The sequence below is a fragment of the Lontra canadensis genome, unplaced genomic scaffold (genome assembly GCF_010015895.1).
Source record: "Lontra canadensis isolate GAN:19392208 unplaced genomic scaffold, GSC_riverotter_1.0 scaffold168, whole genome shotgun sequence".
NCBI classification, from domain to species: domain Eukaryota; kingdom Metazoa; phylum Chordata; class Mammalia; order Carnivora; family Mustelidae; genus Lontra; species Lontra canadensis.
This window is the reverse complement of record NW_022631162.1, coordinates 537,843-560,339: the sequence shown is the minus strand read 5'-3', so window position 1 is coordinate 560,339 and position 22,497 is coordinate 537,843.

Sequence of the window (22,497 nt, the reverse complement as noted above, 5' to 3'; positions counted from 1 at the left end):
TCACTCTACTCATCCTGATCTGGAAAGTAACCAAGGACAAAGGCAACACGTTCAGAGGGCCAGACCCAAGAAAGGAGGAAACTCTGCTGGCATGAACATGGACAGCCCCTGGTGAGGACTCCATTGAGGGGAAGACCTGGAGGCTCAGGAGGCAGGGCCATCCGGGAGCCTTCTCAGAGCTGGAGCCTGAGGAAGAAGAGCTGCTCTGTCCCCCCAGGTCCCCCCGCCCCATGCCAGAGCTTCCCCCCACCTTCCTCCTTCCTCTTCCACTTCAGCTGTAATTCACGCTCATCTTGCTGTTCTCTGGCTGGTCCCCGAGGCCGGGTTTGCACATCTTCTCTCTGTGGATCTTCTCGACTGAAATTATAAATGGCTGTTGATTTCTGCATTAACAGAGGAAAGAAACAAACACGTGGAGGATGAAAAATTGATTACAAAGCCCAAGTTTTCGTTTCTGAATCGGGCATGTGTTGACTCTGGGATATAGAAATCACTGGGAGCTCACAGCATCTCCGACACAAAACGATGCTATACCAGCAGCTCAGTTCCAGGAGATCCTTGACATAGGACAGCTCACCTACCCCCAAGTTCTAGGTAAAATGCTCCCTCCTTTTCACCTAATTCTGCAAATAAAAAAAGTATCGCCTCTCAAAAAGTGATCTGAAGCATCACATACTTTTCTCTCCTATCTCCCATCCTCCAATTTTGTGAGTTGGCAAACTTTAAAAATATCATATTCTAAAATAATGATTTCATTTTAAAATATCTTTTCTGAGATTGGAATGAATTAACTCCCATTTCAAGTCAAATCCAAATTAAAGAGGCAGTATTTTGAGAATCCGTAGGCTCACTCAGGCTTGGGTTACCCTAAGGAGCATTTGACGGTTTGCTGGGAAGGAGTTAGTAATTTTTTGGAGAAACACATTCTACGTCCAACCCCACTGTTAACCCTTCCTCCTGGAAACACCCCGTCATGTGTCCCCTTGTCTCCCTCCACAGACGCTTGACCCCAGGCAGTCACAAGCCAAGAGCTCCTTCCTCAAAAGCTTTGTGCATTGCTTAGAATCATGGGACTGTGTTAGTTGGGACCGTGTCCAGTCTCCCGGGAATCTGGGCTGTGTATTCTGCATCTCAATCATGGGCACCCATAGACTTCCACTGCAGCCGCAGAAGTTGAGGAGTTTGGTCATTTGGTGCTGAGGAGAGGCCAGAATTGCTGCAAGACCCATGGGGAGCCCCTCCGGGTCTAGGAGCGTTCCCACCTGCCTCCTCCAGTGTCTGATGGGGTGTGGTGTTTGTCTCGTGCTTGATCAACTCCAGCGGAGACCATCACAGCTGGCCAGCGATGGGACTGAAAGCTTCATGGCCAAGGAAGATGTACCCCTCTCTCCTTGGCAGCATGGGCCCCTTTCTCCGAGGCCAGCTGGCACGCCTCTCCATCTGGCAACACACCCCTTCTCCATCCGGCATGCCAGCTTGGGAGGGAGAGGACGGGGTGGGGAGTTGCCTCGAGTGTGCATGTTTTCCACAAGTTGCTCACGGAGAAGGAGCTCAGAGTCGGCAGCGGGGTCCTCCGCACCCCAGCACCAGCAGATCTTCCTCTCCTATCCTGCAGACGCCTGAGTTCATCCATCGGATGTTTACTGAGCTCTTGCCACGAAGCAGGCTCGGTCCTGGGTGCCAGGGCTACAAGAGGACGGGGCCCTGTCTTCTCTCTTCTGGACACTGTACGGCACAGTGAGAGAATGATGCCCATGAAGGGGTCACGTAGGTTAAGTGTAAACTGAGAGAGTGCTCCGGAAAAGAATTGGGCTTTATGGGGGCAGGTATGGAGGCAGGTCTGGAAGGAGCCTGGCCCGAGCTGGAGAAGGCACGCAGGGAGAACGCGGGCTGGCTGAGGCTGCAAGACAGGTGGACGGTCCGCACGGGACAGGTACAGGCAGGCGGCCCTGCATTCCAGAGGGAGACCAGCATGGGTAAAGACCTATAACGGGAGGAGTTTGTTGTGTCCGTGAGATGGGAAGATAGAGAGACAGCAAGCACGAGAATATTGAAGAAGGAGAGCTGCAGACAGAGGTGGGAGTGGAATTCACAAAACCCTGGAGGGCAGAGCTCTGAGCCCTCTGAGGTTCTTTGGTCAAAACCCATGTGCATGTGTTACAGGCCACTTCCTGGGGCCCTAAGTCACCGTCCTCCCCACTCGTCATGTTCCCCAAATCTGTTTTACTGACAAACCAGCTGGGCTGCATTGCAAGCTTACGGCCACCTGATGGCAGCAAAGGGCCAGCAAACCCAGTCCTCAGGCCACACTGGGCCCAGGGACCCTCCCTTCCCCACTCAGAGCAGCATAGACCCTAAGGGACTGCGACCATGTTCTCCACCACGACGGGAATCTCTTTTCCTCAAGATCTCCTGGCTGGCGATTTCACCCTTTTTAAAACATGCTATATAGCAAGCATCACTTATATGCTGGCTGTTAGCATACGGTGTATCTGTTCTGCCTAAGTACGATGAGGACAGGACTCTGCCCCGCATACAGACCAGAGGGTGAGGCGCTGAGCTCAGAGAGGCTGCTCCTGCCCAAAGTCTCACAGCAGGGCTGGATTACCGCCCCCTCCCGTGCACTCATCAGGGAGTAAGACACCCCTGCCTGGAGGCAGCCCTTCTTTCCCTATCAGACGCTCCTGCTCTGAAATGTCACCAGCATGACAATGTGTGGTCCCTCATGATGGGGGCAACTGTGTCTTCCTCGGCCTCTTCCACCTGCAGAGCGGTCTGTCTGCTACCCCAGGCCCTGTGCCTGCAGGGACCAAACCTACAGATACCGCAAACCCCATAAGGCGTTCAGAGGGTAATGGGGACCAGAGGGAGACAGCCATGAACGGGTCTAGGATGCTGCTTCCTCTTCCAGGGAGCTGCCAGTCCCCATGTGGCTGAGGACCACCCTCGGGACAGTAACGGTCTGGGCTGATTTCTGAGAAAGGCCAAGGATGGGTGCTAATGGGTTGCTCTAGGCATTCTGAAGCCTGAGGGACCCCTGTGGGCTGGATCAATCAGGGAGGGCTTCCTGAAGCAGGTGACATGTTAGGGTACCAGACAGGACTTAGAATCAGAAGGAAGCACGTGACATGCATGACAAGGGACAAGTAGGAGCCAGCTGCATGATACATGCAGGGACTCTAGGCAGTCAGGTCGAGAAGAGAGCTCCAGCGGTGTTAAAGGCCTTGAAGGCCAGATGAGGGTTTCCACATTGGACCCCGAGGAGCCAGGGAAGATGGTCCACAAGGGGATGACAGCGCAGTTGTGGTGCAGTGACAGGAGCAGGAAGAGGCTGAGGAGAGGGTCCTTGAAATGCCCACTGAACACTGACTCTTCTGTTCCTGGCCTTCCCTCTTCCGTGACGTCATGAATCCCGCTCCTTCCACCTGAAATGCCCTTCTGGAGAGTGCTCTGCTCAGCAGTGTGTGAGCGGGGAGGGAGGGGATCCCCAGCTTCACAGGGTCTGGGACCTCCGACCACAGCCTGGTCCCCAGCACCCCCATCCCCCTGTCCTGGGGGCCGGAGGCTGAGTCCACGGCTGAACCCGGTGACAGCACGGGTGGGGGTGGGCAAAGGTTCCTCTTTTCTAGAAAAAGTATAGAATGCAGAGCTCTCTTCCCAAGAGAAGGAGGGTCGCCATTCCAGCCTCGTGACAGCAGATACCGCGCACTCCCCGTGTGGCCAGCCCAGGAGCTGCCCCAAGCTGGGTGAGGGAGGGTCAGAGCCAGAGGGCTCTGCACTGTGGAAAAGTCCACCCTCCTCTTACAGAGGAGCCCCTGATGCCCAGAGGGGTGAGTGGGGGGCCGGGATGTGGGGCGGGGGCCGCTGAAACAAGCCCGGGTGCTTCCTAGCTCCACCACCTCAAACGGGCTGGGCAGCCACATGCACATGAGTTAAGCCAGTGACTCTCAGAGTTCCATCCGGGGTGCCTGGGGGGTCCCCCAAGACCCTTTCAGGACATCCACAAGGTTGAAAATTACTTCCATACAAACATTACGATGTTATTTGCCTCTTTATATTTTTATATTTTTGTTTTTTTAAGTAAGCACTACGCCTGACACAAGGCTAGAACTCACAACCCTGAGATGGAGAGTCTCGTGGTCGTCCAATGGAGCCAGCCCGGTGCCCCTGGGTCTCCTTTCTTACTGCCGTTCTTACTCCCCTTCTTTCCTGGGTGCAGTGGTTTGTCCAACACGCCAAGTGTTACAGAGATTTACAAAAGCGATATTGTTGTTCTCTCAAAACGTTTTTCATGTTAACATGTAATAAGTTTAGTAATGTTATTTTTAAATGAATTAAGTGCTTTTTGAAGTTTGTTTTTACTTTCTAATACGGCAGATATGGATACATACAACCTGGAAAACAAAATCTCCTCCCGGGTGTTTCATAATTTTTAAGAGTGTACAGGGATAACGACCACGAAGTCTAAGAACCGCAGATTTAAACTCTGCCTCTGTTTCCTTATCTGCAAAATGGACATCGCGCTTACCTCGTGGGATGGCGTGACCCCTCAGGTCAAGTGTAGAGTGCCTGCTCCCGCTCCCCCCTCCCCCGTTACAAACTAACCGGTGAGGACAGGTGTTGGGTTTCTTGAGCCAGCACTCGGCCCAGCATCCCCTCAGGGCTGCCCGAGGCTGGCTGAGGTCTGGGGATGTAGCGTCGTGGGCTGGGAAGGTGGTGAGTGGCTGGAAGCCGAGGCCACAGGCCCAACATCCCGTCTGTGCCTGGGGCGGGTCCCTCAGGCAAGGTCACGTGCAATGAATGACAATCCTACCAGACTGCCTGCTGGGACCGGTGAGAACCCAGACGGGTGTGCGCACCTGTGAGTCACCAGGCTCACCACCTGAGGGCAGCATCCCCTCGAGGAGGACAGCGGAGAGGGCCCAGGACACAGAACGAGCTCGAGCTCGTGGGGCTTCTCTGGAACAACAAGTCACTTCAGTTTCCCCCAAAGTCTGCTTTAGGATCTGTGACAATCCCCAACCTAAGCGAGTAAAGGCGGCCGACTCAGCAGCAGGATGATAAACCAAGGATAAGGAAACCACCACCGAGGAGTTCCAGCGACCAGTTTTCCTTCAAGTAAGAAGGAATGTTGCCTTACCTCCGCAGGCCCTTTGCATCACTGCACCCTTCGTGAGCCTGTCTTCATTGTAACCGAAGTGAGTCCCAGGAAGAGTCAGAAGGGGCAGTCCTGGGCCCACGCGATCATCACTAATGTTCTGTGTGAATGAGCCTTAGTTTCCTTATCTGTGGCCATTTCAGAGGATTCCGAGACTTCAAGTAGGGAGATACGAAGGATATTTGTAAAGTCCAAGGTGCTGTGGGCCCTTTAAGAATTAAACAGATTGCATGGAGCACTGGGTGTGGTGCAAAAACAATGAATACTGTTGCGCTGAAAATAAATTTTAAAAATTTAAAAAAAAAAGAATTAAACATCTTTGTGAGGAAACACCAATTAGGTCAACCCCTTCATACGGGAGAGAGTTTCTCCAGGGTCTGCAGAGACTGTGCCTGCTGGTTTAGGTCTGAGAGCTGAGCGCCGGAGCAGGGGCAGGTTCCGTGGACTCTGCGGGTCTCGTGGACTGAGAGCTCCGTCCAAACAAGTCGGCTGCTGAGGACAGCCACACACACGTGACCCGGGAAAACCTGTATTTTCCTGTTAAAAAGAACTAACAGCTGCATCCCACCTTAGTGCTTACAAATGACCCCTGAGAACAGAGAGGAAGGAGCTCATTCTCAGGGCAGGAAAGAGGCTTGATGCAGGGAAGGAGCGCTCCAGGCCCCACAGCGAGTCAGGGGTGCAGGCAGACGCTGGGGTCCCTCTTGTAGGGTCCCGAAGACGGGGGTGAGGGAGCCCCTCCACCTCAGCTCCCGTTAGCCAGCCTGCGCATGGAGAGCCAACGGCTTCTGGCCCCCACTCCCTCCCCTCTTCTAAGTGCAGTGGCTTTTCCACATCCCGCTTGAAAGCAAGCCACCCTCTCTCTCCAACTTGAAGGAGCCACCACCCCTCCTCTGAGCCCAGGGCCCGCCTGCCATCAAGCCCAAGCCCTCGCGAGCAGAACCGTGTGCACCCACGAGCCACGTGGAGCCACACAGAACCATGCAGGCAATGCAGACATGCGCACGTGCAGTGTGGAGGGATGGGGAGAGCTAACCGGACACAGGGGGCCGTGTTCTCCTCGAAGGAGGAGGGCGGAGGGCAGGATGGGGGCACAACGAGGTGGAGGTCGCCTGGGAGCAGGGCCAGGGGCACCCAGGAGCAGGAGCACTGCTTCTGTTGCCCTTTCCTTCCGGCGCTCAGGTGGCTTCTTCAACCACCATAGTTCTTGGCTGCCGTCCTCATAAAGACACGGCGTGTTCCAGAAGGCCCTCCTGGGCAGACCCTCTCTGTCTCCATCTCTCCCTTAATTGCTCTTCTTAATGCACACGGATGTGGTTTTCAGCCAATTGCATCTCCTCTTAACCCAAGATGCCTGGGTAGGTTTTGGGGGCGGTGGTCTGGGGACTTGGGTGATGGGACGTATGTTCACCGGCTCTGAATGAATCCAGGATTTCTCCGCCGCAAGCCCCGTACTGCTAACAACACCTGGGGTTCTGTCACTAATAGACACCCAGGTGCATTCATATTGTAGCTGTGGCTGCAGCCTCCGGAAACGTCCTTCACCTCCTCCCGTCTCGCAAATTACAGCAGTTATGAGATCTGCTGCTAGATCTGGTGGAAGAGGGTGGTTGATTACGATGTCGTAAATTTGTTTGTTTTGATTCTTTCAGTAGTGGTTTTTCAGTAGAATTGGGTTCCTTTGCAATCCCACATATCTCAGTTCACGCATTTAGCAACATTATGATGTGGGAGTCAAGGGCAGGCTGCCCCAAGATGGCCGCTTTGGCATATGGACTGTTCTGAGCTGCAGGCAACTGTGACCCTGTGGGGTCAAGAGAAAGTTTGACCCCTCCCTTAACTACGCAGAAGAATCTAAACTGGGGGGTCTTCCCCAGAATGAGGGTTACTAGCAGAGATGAATTTTATCTGAGTGACCCTTCTGCACGGCAGGGCGAACCTCTAATTACCGTACATCTGCTCTTCGCATTGCCCGTGAACTACCCTCCTTCCCTCTGAGGTCCCAGACCCTTGCCCCCTTCTCCTTAGTCTGGGATGACATAGATGCCTCATTTTGCCCCATGGTTTTTGGAATTTCTGTGTCTGTGTGGATTCCCCAGATACATGCTATTAAATTTGATTTTCTCTGGTTAATCTGTCTCATGTCAGTTGGACTCTGGGTCTGGCTAGAAGGTCCTTGAAGGGGATGGGACAGTCCTGCTTCCCAACAGTGTGAAGGAGTCCGTAGACTTCAGCGGACTGCCAAAAGGGTCCTAGGCACAGAGAGGCTTGGCATCTGAGTCCAGCCAGGCTCTGGCTCTGAGCCCCCTGTGCACAGAGGGACGCAGTGAGGAGGCTGAAGGGGGAGGTGCCTCTCTTCCTGAGCTCCGACATGTCCCAAGACTTGCTTTCTCATTACACCCCCATGAGGATTTGGAGAGGAACAGACCACGCACACTTTAAAGAAGGAGGCACCAAAGCTCACCCAAGAAGTGACCACCCCCTGCCCCTTCGGGGCCTCTCGGCCTCCCCACAGAGCCCCGTCCCAGGACGTGCAGAGCTAGGCTCTGGTGGGACACAGCCAGCTGTGCCTTCCTCTCCACGGTGAGCAGAAACACCGATTCCACGGGCTGTCTCATGGGGACCAGGAAAGCACACGTGTGCAGGGCCTCCCAAGGTCCTAGACCTGCTGGCTAGATCCTCGAAAGTGTCCCTCCTCGCAGACATGCACCCAGCGCCCAACATCTGGAGTTACATTGCCATCCATGTAGGGAGGCGAGTCCTAAGGCCTCCCCCAACCAGCAAACGGGAGCTCAGGCTGGAAGGAGGCAGTAGATGTCCGGCAGGGATGTCTGGCAGATGCATGCAGGTGGGCCGTCCAGTGCTGGCCTGGCTGAGTGCCTGGGGCCGAGGGCGAGATCGCAGCCCCATATCTGTGCGTGCAGGATTCATTTTCCTGCGTGGTGGGGGGTGGCTGAGGTCTCCCTGCTGTACCTGACAGATAATTACGCCAAGATAAATGTGCCTGCCTTACCCTCTCCCACTGTGTGTGCTGGGAGGGGTGCAGGCAGGGAGCTCAGGAGGGGGAGGCCTGGCTGGTGGCTACTTCCTCACCTACAAGCTGCCCTCCTCCAGGGTGACAGACAGGGACAGCCACTCCCATGCAGGCCCCAACCTGGTGGCTCTGTGGGAGGCCAGAAGCCAGCCCCCACCCACCCGGGCTGTGGGGGCCAGACTTGAGGTTCTCTGCTGCACCCCTGAGCCTGGAGGAGCCCAGCGGTGCGTGGCCCGGCTCCGGGAGCTGGTGGGAATCCCAGTCCCTCCTGGGGCTTCTCCCAGGCTCTACCCCATGCCCCCGCCTCGTACCTCTTTGCCTCTTTCCTACTCTTTCCGATTAAAACCTTTTCTATTGCGTGACAGGATTTTTTTAATGTTCCCAGGAGAAATATGGGAGGCAGTATATATAGGCTATGAACCTCCTACACTGTTTTTTTTAAATTAAAATGGTAGTGGTTTTCACTGTAATCTTGAATTTATAATTATTTTATGTTGACCAGCATGGAAGCTAATAACAAGAAATCAAACCAATAAACATATTAAGCTGTTTTTTTTTTTTTTTAGGAGAGAAACAGACTGTTCCGGCTGAGGGATGGTCCAGCCTCAGTTTTACATCCTCCTGGAGCTGGAGGAGAGCTCCATGCCCTCATCAGTACAGTGAGAAAGGACCACGCTCCCCAGAGGGTCTTCCCGGAGCCGGACATGCTGCTACCTCCGGGGGTTTGTCTGTGGGACGTCCACAGGGCCCATGGCATGTCTGGCCCCAGACATGACCTGGTCTGGCCCGTATCGTCAGAGAGCCCAACAGGAAGGTGCTGCGGGCCCACCAAGTCAGGGGGCATCCCCGTCTCCACCGAGGGGCCCGGGGAGCTGTGGTGAGGGGCTTCTGGGGTCCGCAGCTCTGTCCTGGGCCGAGCCCTTCCTGGCCCCTTTCACAGCTTCTATGTGGTGCACCTCAGCCTCCAGTGGGTTCTTCCCTCAGCGTCCTCTGACCCAGGGAGAGGAGCGGCTCCCCTCAGAGCCACCATGAAAACACCTGCGGTGGGTGGTATCCGCTCCCCTCCCTGGGCTGGCCTCACAGGGGCACCAAGCAGGTCCCCACCTGCACTCAGGCCACTGGCCTCTGCTTTTCAGAGCCATCTCCATGGGCTCCGTCATTCTCCAACCTGCCCTCCCCTTCCTCCCTCCTTCCCCCATGGCTGGCTTCTGCTCGCCCTCCTCTCTGCCTCTGCCTTTGGCCTGCTCCTTTGTTCTCTTTCCTGAGATCTGGAGCTGAGGAAAGGTTCCTCCTCCCTGTCAGGCCCATTCATCCTCCTGCCACCTCCCGCCTGGCTGGCTCTGTGGGTATCACTCACCTCCCCCGGGTTCCCTGCCTTCCCTTGGCTCCTACCTCTTTTCCGGAGCAGTGGCTGGGCCCTGGCAGGTGCACCTAAGACCCCCTGGGCCTCAGCACCAACCCCAGTGCCTACCTTCGTAGGCTGGCCCCTGCGTGTCCCCACCATGATACAGACCTCTCGGGGCACACACGCCCCACAAAGACTGCAGGGGCTCCAGCCTGTCTGCGAGGAGCCCCCTTCCCATCCCGAGAAGAAGTGGGGCTGCCTTGACCATGGGCTCATGCGTTCTTGGGAGGAGGTGGCCCTATGTCATTGGGAATTTCCGCAAACCTCAGGAGACAGGGCTCTCCAATGTCCGAGGCTCAGAGGAGATGCAGGCAGGTCCAGGTCCCCACAACACACTGCCAGCTCATGTCCTTGGGGGTCCCAGGCCACGGCCCCAGGTCAGGTCCTGGCCCAGGCACTTCTCTGGCTCTCCTCGCCCCCACTACTGGGCCCTTCTGGCTCCTCTCCTGCATCCCTCGCTCCCCAAGGACATTGCCTGAGGATTTCAGGGCCCCCAGCCCTTAACCATCCCACCCCACACTCTTGCCGGCAGCTGCACTTGTCCCCAGCCCCTGTCTGCCCTGCTGCTGCTGCGCACAGGACCCGAATCCCTCCCACTGCCTCCCGCTCTCCCTGGCCGCTCCTTGCTCCATTCTGCTACTCACCGGCCACCCTGGATGGGGAGCCTTCCCGGATCCAAGAGCACAGAGGACACACCCCGGGGGCATTCTGGGATCGTGCCTACCCTCACATGGTAACGGGTGGAGGACCTCTGAGTCTACCCAGGGGAACCCCGTTACTTGACAGCGGGGAGAAGGAAGGCTCCAGCGGGGAGGACAGGCAACCCCAGCACACAGCTCACTTCCCAGAACAGAAGCAGCCTCAGCCCGCACTGCTACCCTCACACTGGGCTGTGCTGTGCGGACAGACACCTGGACGCAAGTGCCACAGCCTGGCCTGACGGTGCTGTTGGCACAGGGCAGGGCAGGGGGGACCCCTGGGGATGCATGTGCATGGGGACCGCAGGGACAAATGCTTGCCTATCAGTTTCCTCCTGACGGTGTGCAGAAACTCCCCTGCCCAGCCACAGTCCTCACCCCAAGGCGCTCACCCCAGGAGACCCCCGCCTGGCAGGGTCTGGACTTCACCAGGGATGTGCCTCTGGTGAATGCAAAGGCTGTGGGCAAGCCCTCCGCTGAGGCAGGTGCCCACCTGGAAATGATGGCAGGATCCCGGGGGCGTCTTCCCACGGGCATAGGGATGAAGTTTAAGGTCAGCGAAGAAACGGATCACGAGGGAGAAGGAGGGACAGAGATGGCCTAGGGTGGGAAGGAGTGAGCACAGTCCCCAGAGGCTGAGCCCCTGCAGTGAGGGGATGGTTGCTGTCATCCCTACACCCCTCCCACCCCACCCCGTCCCAGCACTAAAAAGAGGGTGGTGGGAGAAGGCACCACTAGGCTCAGGAATGAGGGGCAGGAGGACAGAGCGCAGTGGGGGAAAGGAAGCCGCAGGAGAGGAAGGGTAAAGGCCACAGAGGCCCCGGCCTCCTCCGTGCAGCCCCAGCCCTCACGCCTGCCCTGCCTGCCGCCTCGCCACACTCCAGCACAAGCCATTACAGAGAACAAACTACCTTCTTGTATCCGAGATGGGTCCCCGGGGCGGGAGGCAAATTGCCTGCCTCGTGCATAATAAACCAGGCGTGGAGAGGAGGCCGCAGCCCTGTGCCTAGAGCCCCTGCTGGAGCCTGGGTGCCCACGGGGGTGGGGGCGGGGTGGGAGCACCTCTGCCAGCCCGGGACACCGGGCGGCCGGTCCCCGTCCCCACACCCAGTCCCCCCCACCATAAGCTGGGGGACTGAAGCTTATTCCAGGAAAACCCCAGCAAGCGCTGGGAACCTGCCTGGAAAGCCTTCCTTCCTCAGGAAGAAGTGGGCAGAGCCTTTCTCATTCTTCACGTCCCTGCTCAGAGGTTACCTTGTCCTCACTTTGAACCCTCAACAGTTACGAGTAACGGCTTCCTCTCCCTGCTAAAGCAGCACTGTGTTCAGAGTCCTGGGGTCTAGAGACCACCCCGCAGGTCCAAGGGTTTGCAGACTGGTGCGTCTCTGCTCTTGGACGGCACATCCCTGAAGGACAGAAACCGTCATGGACGTGTCTCCACACCTCCAGAGACTTGACACAGAGTCCCGGGCTGAAGGGCTGTGTTTAAACGATGAAACCGGATGCCTGGGCTGCTAGTCCGTCACACGTCCTTCCCCTCCACTCACGGCCGACTTCCATCCTCTCCTGCTCTCCTGGAGCCGAGCTGGTACCTGGGGGCAGGGGCTACGCACAGGTGCTCTCCCTTGGGAGGGAGGCGGGCCACCCTCAGACACTATGCAGGAAGAGGACCTTGATGGGGGGAAGGAGGGTGTACCGAGCCCAATCCCTGCCCGCAATGGGCTTCCAGTCTCCTGACAGAGAGAGAAAGAGAAAGAGAGACAGCAGCCAGCACGCCAAGTGCACAGAAAGAGAAAAGCAGGGAGCCCCAAGCTTTTCCTGCAATAAGGCAATGGCCACGAGAGTGTCTGGCACCCTGAGTGCAGAGACGGGAGCACAGGGAAGGATCACCTGGGCAGAGCCCATAATTAGACAGAGCAGGTGGGGAGAACCTCTTCAGGGAGGAGGCAAAGCCCAGTACGGGATTTTTACAATGAGGAGGAGTCAGCTAGGGGAAGATAAAGGGGGAGGGACACTGTTTTGAGGAGAGGACCACCTGTTCCAAAGAGGCAAGAAATGGTGCGTGCCTCATCCCCAGGAACAGAAAGCAGGCTCACAGGTGATATCCTTAAACCCCGGAAAGGGACTCAGGAAGCCGTGAGACTGGACAGAGGGGGGGTCAGGTCAGGGAGGCCCTTCACCAAGTTGTTAAAGGGCTTAATTTTGTCCCGACCTCGACAGGGAGCTGTGGAATGACTTCAGGGACGGACGTATCACATCAGATTTGCATTTTGGAAGGATTATTCCCACAGAATGGTCAAGTATGGTTTAGACGGGGTCAGGCTGGAGAGGGGAAGATCGCGTCGGAGGCTGTCACGCTAATACAGGCAGGAGTGGAGAAAGCCAAAAACCCACGCAGAGTCATGGAAGGGAGCGGAGAAAGCGGCTGGAGCGTGAGCGGGGAGGGCCGAGTCAGCAGGTCCGGGTGGCGGACCCAGGAGGGTGAGGAAGGGCAGGGAGCCCGACACGGGGCTCGATCCCAGGACCCTGAGATCACGACCTGAGCTGAAGGCAGACGCTTCACTGACTGAGGCCCCCAGGAGCCCCGATATTCATTTCTCACAGATGAAAGAGGTGAAGGTGTCCTTGGGGCACGTCAGCACTGCTGGCAGACCTCAGGTCCCGGACTCAGACCCCTGCAAGCAGCCCCTGGGCCTGAGCTCAAGCATGAGACTTTTCTCCTCTGTCCTCCAGAATGCCAGTGTTTCTACACATGCCGTCAGGTTCTTTCACCTGCAAGATTTTAAATCCGGGAGGCACTTGTGCCCTGGGGCCGGGGTCCGTGTCCTCCCGTGAGAACGGGGCCGTGCCTGAGAAATGAGGTCTTGCCTCTTTCTCTAGCCTGGGGAAGGGCCGCCCTCTCAAAGGGGCATCTGGGATGCCAGCTACTGTTCATGGCATGGAGCCAGGACCAAAGGGACAGGCATCAAAAAATGGTTTTAATAACTGAAGAGACTGTTAATAGCCTTTAGGTTATTAGAAGGAGAGCTGGAGCCCCAGGGGCTCTGAGGCTGGAGCTTCCGGGGCTTGTGTGCGAGGCTCATCGCTGGGCGTCCACCGGGTGTTGCATGGAGGACGGGGTGTCCCCTTAAAGGTGTGGCTCCAGGGGCCCATTCCTCTGAACGCTGCACGCCATCACACGTATGACATGCCTGGCATTTTACTCAATATACAGTAACTTCTTCCCCTCCTGAAGCATCCCCAGACCCTCGGAGGTGTCTCTGAAGGAAGGGGTCCAGGATTTCACTCGGAGACAGGACATCACTGCGAGCAAGGAGGTCAGTCGTGGGAAGTGACAAAGGCTGGCAAGAGGTAGACGGGCGGCCAAGGTGAGGCCCAGGGGACCCGAGGAGTGTGGACTGTATCCTGCACGTCGCGAAGCTGTGAGGTCCGAAGCAAGGGAGTGACGGGGGGTCATTTACACTTGGAGAGGCTTCCTTCAGTTGTGCGATTTTGGTGGGAGTCCAGTTTTCTGGCCTTGGTGGTAGAATGAAGATCAGGGGCTTTTTCAGGCGGTAACAACTCCTCAGAGAATGGGTGCTGCGGAGGACAGTTTCTGGGGCATAAAGTAGGGAAGCAGGGAAACCGCTTAGCCACTGCAGGGGTTGGGCCGCCCTGAGTGCCTCTGGGTGAGGAAGGGCGGTGGAGGCGGTGGTGGGATTTGGGACACATGCTCATTTAATACCCATGTGTGCTAGCTCTCCCTTCAGCTAAGGAAGGAGGTCGTTGTCCCCCTTTCAGGGATAAGAACACTGAGTTTCAGGGCGCCTGGGTGGCTCAGTTGGTGAAGCATCTGCCTTTGTCTCAGGTCATGATCTCAGGGTCCCGGGATGGAGCCCCATATCTGGGCTCTCTGCTCGGCAGGGAGCCTGCTTCTCCCTCTCTCTCTGCCTCTTCTCCCTGCTCTTTCTGTCTTTCTCTCAAATAAATAAATAAAATCTTGGAAGGAAGGAGGGAAGGAAGGAAGGAAGGAAGGAAGGGAGGGAGGGAGGGAGGGAGGGAGGGAGGGAGGGAGGAGAAAGGAAAAGAAAACTGAGACTCGGGAAGTTCAGTAACTTGTCCAAGATCTCATGACTAGTCGGTGGCGGTTGCTCTAGAATCCTTGTTTCCTGAAGCTCAGAGCAGGGAGCACAGATGGGATCGTGGCAGCCAGGTCTGGGACCGTGTGATGCCAGCCACCCCATTAAAACGTTCCAAGGAGACCCCCGGCCCAGAGCACTCCCGGTCCCGGGACAGCCCGGAGAACCGAGGCTGTGGTGCTGGGCTCAGCTGTAGCAGCCCTCTTACTCCGTGCCCCAGGGGTTTCTGTCTGAGAATCTGGAACGTCCTCCGGCTGCGGTGGACAGCGGCTCTCAGGGCGCTGGGGAGGGGAAGCGGCCCCCTTCCCTCCTGGGGAAGAGCCGGAAGACAGCGTGTTCACTGAAAGTGAGCAAGTGAAGGAACCAGAGAACCTTGGCAGGGTTGGGGGGCCTTCCTTGATTAGTGGGGTGCAACGGGAAACACTGCCTTCCTACGATTGTTCAGAACTCACTCTGCGGGCAGGGCGTGGGAGAGGAGGGGAGTCGGGGAACCCTGTCGCAAGAGAGAGGTTTGCAGAATCAGAAATATTGAACTCCGGGAAGAGGTGTCTCGGGAAGACACATGACGTCATGGCAACAGCTACGGTTCCATACCAAACGGGCCGGTGGGGAAGGGGGCTGGGCCCCCAGACAGCAGTGCCCTGAAGGCTGGGCTGTAGCCACGGGTGCAAAGTGCAAGGAGGTGCATTCATGCTCCACAGAAAGAAGAAATGTCTTCCAATTAATCCTGCCAAAATAATAGAAAAGCCTGTTTTTTATAGTGGTGATAATAAATTAGCAATAGTGCACGTTTACATCTATTAGGCTGAACCGTGTAAAATGCTGATGTTCAACCATTCCTGACCTAGAAAAACAGTCGTTTCATATGGCTTGACTTACTATATTTTCCCATCTCGGAATAATTCCCCAAGTCCTTTTTAATGGCCTGCGAGTCCTCCCAAGATCTGTTCCAGCTGCCTTTCCAACAGGATTTGCTACCACTCTCAGGACACCCACAGCAGGCTCCTGGCTGGGTCTTGAACCCTCAAAACTAACTCCTTTCTGCCCCACAGCCTTTGCAAACGCTGTTCCCTCTGCGTAGCCTATTCTTTCCCCAAGCTTACCCTTCCTCTTCTCTCATTGGCCACCTCCCTCCTCCCAGCATCCCTGCCACCTACCCACCTACCTTTCTCTGCCTCTCCCTCCACCTGCCGCTGTCCATCACTGTCCTGTGAGGGCAGGCACCCTGTTGCCCCACAGCACCCCCAGGGTCTGGAGTAATACCAGACATGTGGTAAATGTCCAATAAATATTTTCGGCATGAATGACGGAATGACTTCTTAACCAATGAGCAAGCCGAGGCCTGGAAGGGTCAAATGATCTTTCCCAAAGGCTCAGAGCCGGTGTCTGGAGAAGCCAGAGGGAAGTCTCAGCGTTCGGATCCCCAAGTCCAGACTCTATAAAAAGTCAACCCGTTTTCCAGGCTCAATGGTCTTGATGCAGAGCCTTTCTCTGAGACCAAGTAGGGGCTCCTGCTTCAGGTCCCTAGTGGGACCAGGTGCCCCAGAGGTAACCTTGACTCCTGAGTGTGTGACCCCATGGGGCACATGCTTCAGAGAAGGCTCTGAGAAGGACAAAGTGTTGGTCATCTCCCGGAGTCGCACGGCTGGGGTCCCGGACCAGGAGTGTGGGCACGATGCTGCCTGAAAAGAAGTCCCGACCAGTGTCTCTTTCGGGAAGCTGGAGCATTTATCTGAGCCTCCAAATATGAAATATTCCTCAGTTTGCAAATGAATGCGGGATGTGTTTACATAGCGACCACCAGGAGAGCAGTATTATGTGGAGAGGAACAAAAAGACAAAGCTGCCCGTTCAATTCTGGGAGCTGATGGCTCTGCTCTCCCCGGGAGGCTGCCTCTGTGCAGCTAATTACAGTGAGTAAGGAAATGGAAAAGTGAGGAAGTGATCTTTCTCCTCCCCCAGGTTCCGGCTTTGCAAAGAGCTGGTCTTTTGGTTTCAGAACCCTGGGGGCCGGCCAGACAGGCTCTGTGAGACACGTTCCCTGCCATCAGGACACTGCGAGAGGTGTCAGTATCCAACACGCGTGGGGGGGGCTGGGGGTTGTTGGTGGCGGCTAGGTGTGTGGCCGGATGTTCCTGAGCGGGGGTGGGGTGGGGGTGGGACCCCGCTGTGTCAAGACCAAGGTAATCCAGGTGAATAGCTGTCCGCAGTATGCAGAGGGTGTTGTGTATCTCATCGCACTGACTGCTCACAACATTTTGCAAAGAAAAGGAGCTCAGAAAGTGTGCTGACCTGCAGGGGGACCGGGGCGGCACTGCTGGGGGATGGGGGTGGGCAACTGGTGACTGCTCACGATGTCTCTAAGGAAAGGGGCACAGACAGCTACTGGGGGAGATGCCCACTGCCCCCCTTTCTCCAGGCTAACAAAAGCTACCGTTTGCTGAATAGTCACGTGCTAGGAACGCTGCTAGGCACTTTGTGGTGGATGGGAGCCGTTGTCTGTTCGTTTCACAGAGCAGAAGAGTGGGATGTAGGGACCTGAGGTCAGACAGGAGGAAGCAGAAAAGGTCTGCATTAATCAGGATGGGCCATGTCGTGTCTCGCTAACAAGCAGCTCCACACTTTCCTGATCTTAACACAATAAACATACATTTCCCCTGCAAACTCCGTGTTCATCATGGCCTCGTGGAGTCACCCAGGGACCCAGGCGGAGAGGGACCCACCGTCACGAAGCTACACCATCTGGAATAAATGAGCTCTTGTTGCCAGACAGGCAGAGGAAGAGCCGGAGGGTCTCACACTAGCAATTAAGTGCTTTGGTCTGGAAGTGACATGTCACTTCTGTTTGTAGTGCACTGGCCGGAACGCGTCAGGCTGGCCTCGCCCAGCAGCCGGGGGCTCGGAGAGACTCAATGTCCGTGGGTGTTGGCAACGTCCAGCCTTGGGCAAACTCACGGGAGAGCCCCTGCGTGGGGTCCCCATTCTGTCCTGCTTCATGAGACACTGCGTGCTCGAGGTACGGTCCCCACTCAGTGCCTGCGTGCACGGGGCTGCTGGCTTTCCCTTCCTGCTCCCCATCCACGTCCCTCCAGCCCACAGGGAGCCACGGGGTGCCGGGCCCTCTGTCGGCCGCTGAGGGTACTGAAATAGAGCATACATGATCCCTGTGTTCGAGCAGCTTTACTTGAAGAGGACAGTGCTAACATGTCCCACACATAACCCTGCCATCCGAGCAGGCAGCTGCGAATGAGTCAGCCCCATACAGCCCACCTGTCCCAGGACCTCCCAGACGGAGCGAAGGGGAATCAGTAATGAGTCAGGCAAGGCTTCCAGGAGGAGAGGGCCTTTGGGCTGGGTCCCCAAGATGAGTACGATCTGGAAGTGAGGAGGGTAAAGGACAGGCTGGCACATTCCAGGCAGGCAAGGAGACCAGGGGTCTCAGCGCAGAGGCAGGGGGAGCAGGGCAGGTCCCCAGGGCAGCACTCCATCTAACGGCTAGAACACTGGGGGAGTCACAGGGAGAGCTGAGTGAGCCCGTCCTCTGGGAAGATGTCTTGTTGTAGATCGGTGGGGACCCTGAACTTGACACTTGGGTGAGGAGGGCAGACAGGAAGCTGTTTGTGCCTCGGGCAGGAGCTCGCCAAGGCAGAGGACTTCACAAGGAGGGGGCAGCTTTCCAAACTCAGCAGAGCTTGGCGATTACCACTTGTGCTCAAGCTGGGGGTGACTTCAGGGGGTGGCTGGGGTCCCCTGTCACAGGCAGAGGCCTCACACGTGAGACAAGCTCCTGTGGCCTTTCTTGTGTCGGGAGCAGAGTGGTGCCCTCTACAGCTCACAGACTTGTCCCCAGGAGCCTGCTGGCCCCGTGCTGGGCTCCAAGGATGCACAGAGGAGGCGGGTGTGCGGACCCAGCCCACAGCAAGCAGCCACCGCACACGGCTCCGCCCGCCAGACTCGCCTGCGTCTCCGTTTGCACACTTGCTGCTTCTCCTCTGCTTTTCTGCTTACTCTGCTCCGTTTGCTTCTGCCCCCACCCATCATGCCAGGTTTTACCTGCCACAGTTCAGCTTACCTGGCTCCAGCTGCCTGCCCCACCCGAACCTGGGTCTCCCATTCCCGCCCAGGAGGGACTCACCTCCAGTCACCGACGGGCTCAGGTCCTGGACACGGTGTCTTCCCACGGCTCCCAGGGCACCAGCCTCTCTGGCGGTGGGGCCTCTGACTGGGACCTCCCACCTTCTCGGAAACAGGTAGCATCATTACCTCTCAAGTATTTTCAGCTCCCCCATCCCTACCTCTGTCTCTGGCTGTGTCCTGTGTCCCTTGCACACAGAATGGCTCCCGTGGACCAGCTTCTGTTTGCTCCGTGGTCACATAGGTGATGCAAACAAGAAAACCTTGTATCTCTCTGATGATTTATAGCTTTCAAAAAACAGGATCTGAAAACAGCCATTCCCCCCACTCCCCACCACCGGTGATCCTCAAACGCTCCTGGGACATGACCAAAGAGAAATCCTTGAGGAGGCCACTACACTCCAGGACTCCCAGTTTCTCAGCGGGATGGCCTGTGCAGGCCTCCACGGCACAGGCTCCCATCTCCTCCCATCAGAAGGCCACGGGCTTGGGAAATCTGCTGTTGAGCCAAACCTCTACCTCTTAATAAATGGAACCCATCTGGCTCCCACCCTCTCCCAGTTCCTTCGGGATCTGGACCCGGGTTCAGTCGCCCCCTGACCTGCCCCTTCATCGGTTTGGCCCCAGAGTTCCGGGAGCATGTTCCTGTGGCGGGACCTCCCTCTGTTTGTCTGTCTTCTCCCAGGTACCAGTTTCCCTGGGCTCAGGGACCGGGACAGCCACAGATATAAGTAACCGCCCGAAGGACCACATAGATACTCTCTGTAATCTCCACCCAAAAGTCCAATTTTCTTCCCCAAATGTGACCATTTCACCATTTCACCCCAATCAGGCAATCTTTTAAGCAAGGAGAACTACTCATGCCTTCAATAACACAAAACATGGTACTTTTTAAAACATTTATATTTATATATATAAAAAAATTAAATATATATAATATATAGTGTGTTTGAGACTAAAAATATAGTACATAATATTTAAAAAAAAGGAAAATGAAAACAGGCAGAATAGGAAAAGGCGTGAGGACACACAGACACACATTGCTAAAAACCTACGATGGTCTGTTCTAACAAAAATAATATTTTTTTCTCTTAATTGTCATCATGGATCCATTTATTATTGGGGTTTGGGAGCAGAAAACTCAACCGCAGCCCAGAGTGGAGGCTGTGACCCCAAGGGTGGTCGGGGTGGAGAGGGTGACCACCAGGCCGGGAGCTGGGGGTGTTCCCGGGGCAGCATCTGGTCTCCAGAAACAGGTAGAAGGCCCCGCGGCCTGCCGACCCTCGAAAAGGCCCGTGGTGGTGGCCCGAGAACAGCCAAGGGCGGGACAGGAGGCCGGCGGGAGCGGGACGGTTCTACGATTATTATTATTATTATTATTATTGTTATTATTTGTAAGGGCAGGCTCGTATCAGAGCCGCCCATACGGCCTGTGACTTCTGCGCAGCCTTCTCCAGGGACGGGGCCTGGAGCTCCCTCACAGTGACGCAAGGAAACGGGAACCTCCCCCAGCGCCCCCATCCTGGAGGCAGGAGGAGGCCAGGCGGATGGAGGCTGGCCTCCAGGAGAGGCAGATACTGGGGGGCAGGGAAGGCAGGGACAAAGGCGGGGGGTATTTAAATGCTAGTTTCATAGCCTCTTCACAAAAACAGATGCCTTTCCAAATCACATCCCTCCGTCTGTGGAGGGTCTGGCAACCAGCTCGTCACTGGTCCCTCCAGGGTCAGGGGCTTCACGAACGCCTTCCGGGTGACTCCCTAACACGAGGCACAGGGCAGTGACCCACCAGGGACGCCCAGCGCTGGAGGGGTAGGGAAGCCTGGGGTTCCGAGGTCGTGGCGGCCCAGGAGAGCAGCCATAGGGACAGAAGGGCCCACACAGCCAAGTGAGGCCGCGAATGGGCCGTTTCAGTCCAAGTGGGGTCTTGACTTTGATGTGCTTTTCCTCCGACCTGAATGGCCCAACACTGCTGTCCGCACGGGTCAGGTGGGCTGAGGGACCATTCGGTTCCATTCTAAGGAGCCCAGGGCCTGTGGTGCCCCACAGAGCGTGGGAGGAAAAGGGGCTCCGGGGCAGGGCCCTCCCTCAGAGTGATGGGCTTGCAGGTGGGGGGTCACACTGACCCTGTCCACCCCAGAGGGCATGGTGTTCTGGGGAGCACCGCCATCCCTGGTGGCCCCCCTTCCTGACCCCACAAGGACTCTGGGGCTGGGCTTCGAGGGATCCAGGAATCAGGACACAGTCTGAGCCTCCACGAGCTCACACACAATCACCAGAGTCAATGTCAAACTGCTCTCCCCTCTTCCCTCAACCAGCTGCCTCACAGAAGGGTCAGCCTTGCTCACGCCTCACTACCTGGCTCAAGACACCCTGGCCGGCAGGTTTGCCTCCTCAGCGAGAGGACAGGGCGGAAGGTGGCTGCCCCGACTCCCCACCCCGCCACCCCCGCTCGAAGCTGCCCGGAACCAGGGCACCCTGGAGGACTCCCCACGCCCCTCTCGGGCCACAGACGCCTTTGCCAAACCCGCAGAATTCTGAGAGGGCTCCAATCGAGAGCGACTACTCCCAATGGTCAGAGGACAAGCCCACACCAATCTCACGGAGGCCGAGGGTGTGCTCTGTCGCCGTTCCACATGCAGCAGACCCTACAGGAAACCCACTTGCAACACTTGCGACAAGAGGCCCACAGCGAAAGCTCTTCTCAAGAGAGGAGAACCTTCCACCACTCCACCCCTTCCCTGCTCACGTTCCGCTCCCAGCTCCTCCCCAGGGGTGGCTGGGCCCCCGCCTCACCGAATGAATACAGCAAGAGCAGAATAATTCTAGGGCTGTGCAACCCTCCCCTGTTTTAAGGCCAGAAAATCGGGGGTGGCAAACATGAAGAGGTTAGGCCAAGGTCACTCAGCCAATGGCAGCTTCGGGATGGGGCCCCTGATCTCCTGACCCCCTCATGCCTCGCTCTGCCCACTAAGATGAATGTATCAAAGGTGCTCGGGGTCACCAAGACAACCACACTACACACTCTGGCACCATGCTGGAGGGGCCCAGCCTCCAACAGCAAAGCTCTCCTACGTTCAACGGCGCCTTCCCCTCCCCGGAAAAGCAATTCCATCTGGCCCAACAGGCAGGCCCCAGTTCTGGGTGTGATCAGATGAGCCGTGTGCAAACTGCAGAGGGCAAGGAGGGCCTGGGGCGCTGGTGTCTCTCTGTGCCTTGCCCTGTGCACGCTCCGTACCCAGGAGCGGCTGGTTACGGCGTCCAAGAGCAGAAAAGTAGCTCTGTTCACAGGCTTCTGAAAACTAACGGTCCCCGTAGTGTCAGCTGAGCTGGCTAGTGACCTCGGGCCCTCCTCTTCATCATCTCAACAGAATGGGCCCTGCACTAAAACAAAACAAAAGGAAACAGAATGTGGCCAAACCCCAAATACAAATGAATAATTTTTGGAATACTCTTGTTTAAAAAGCCATCGCCATCTTTAGACTTTAACTGTTCAATTACCCATGGCTTCTGTTTCTGCGAAGAGAATCAAAATATGCATGAATTCATCTGCATGGGAACCTGCATCCTTATCAGACCTTCTCCCGGGGCTCACATAAAGGACTCGGTACGGAGGGGTCAGCTCCCAGGGGTAGGGGTAGAATGCAGCTGGAACCTGGATGATGTCCCCCCACCCCCAAGAGACACCCAGGATTTGCCCCTGATGCCGCAGAAGGGGATGTAGAGGCAGCCTGCCTGGCTGCAACGGAGCTGCCGGCTTCCTGGGCACTAGCTGGACCTTACCAGCGAAGATGGGGAGGAATGTCACCCCACAGAGCCATCCGCAGGGGTGGTGATGGCCCGTGGCTGATGAGCATGTAACTCATTAAAGCAAACACGACTAATGAGTGGTGACCAGGAGAGAGGGCAAAGCTTGTTCCGGGGATCACCCTAGAGACCCCGCCTGCCGGGAGA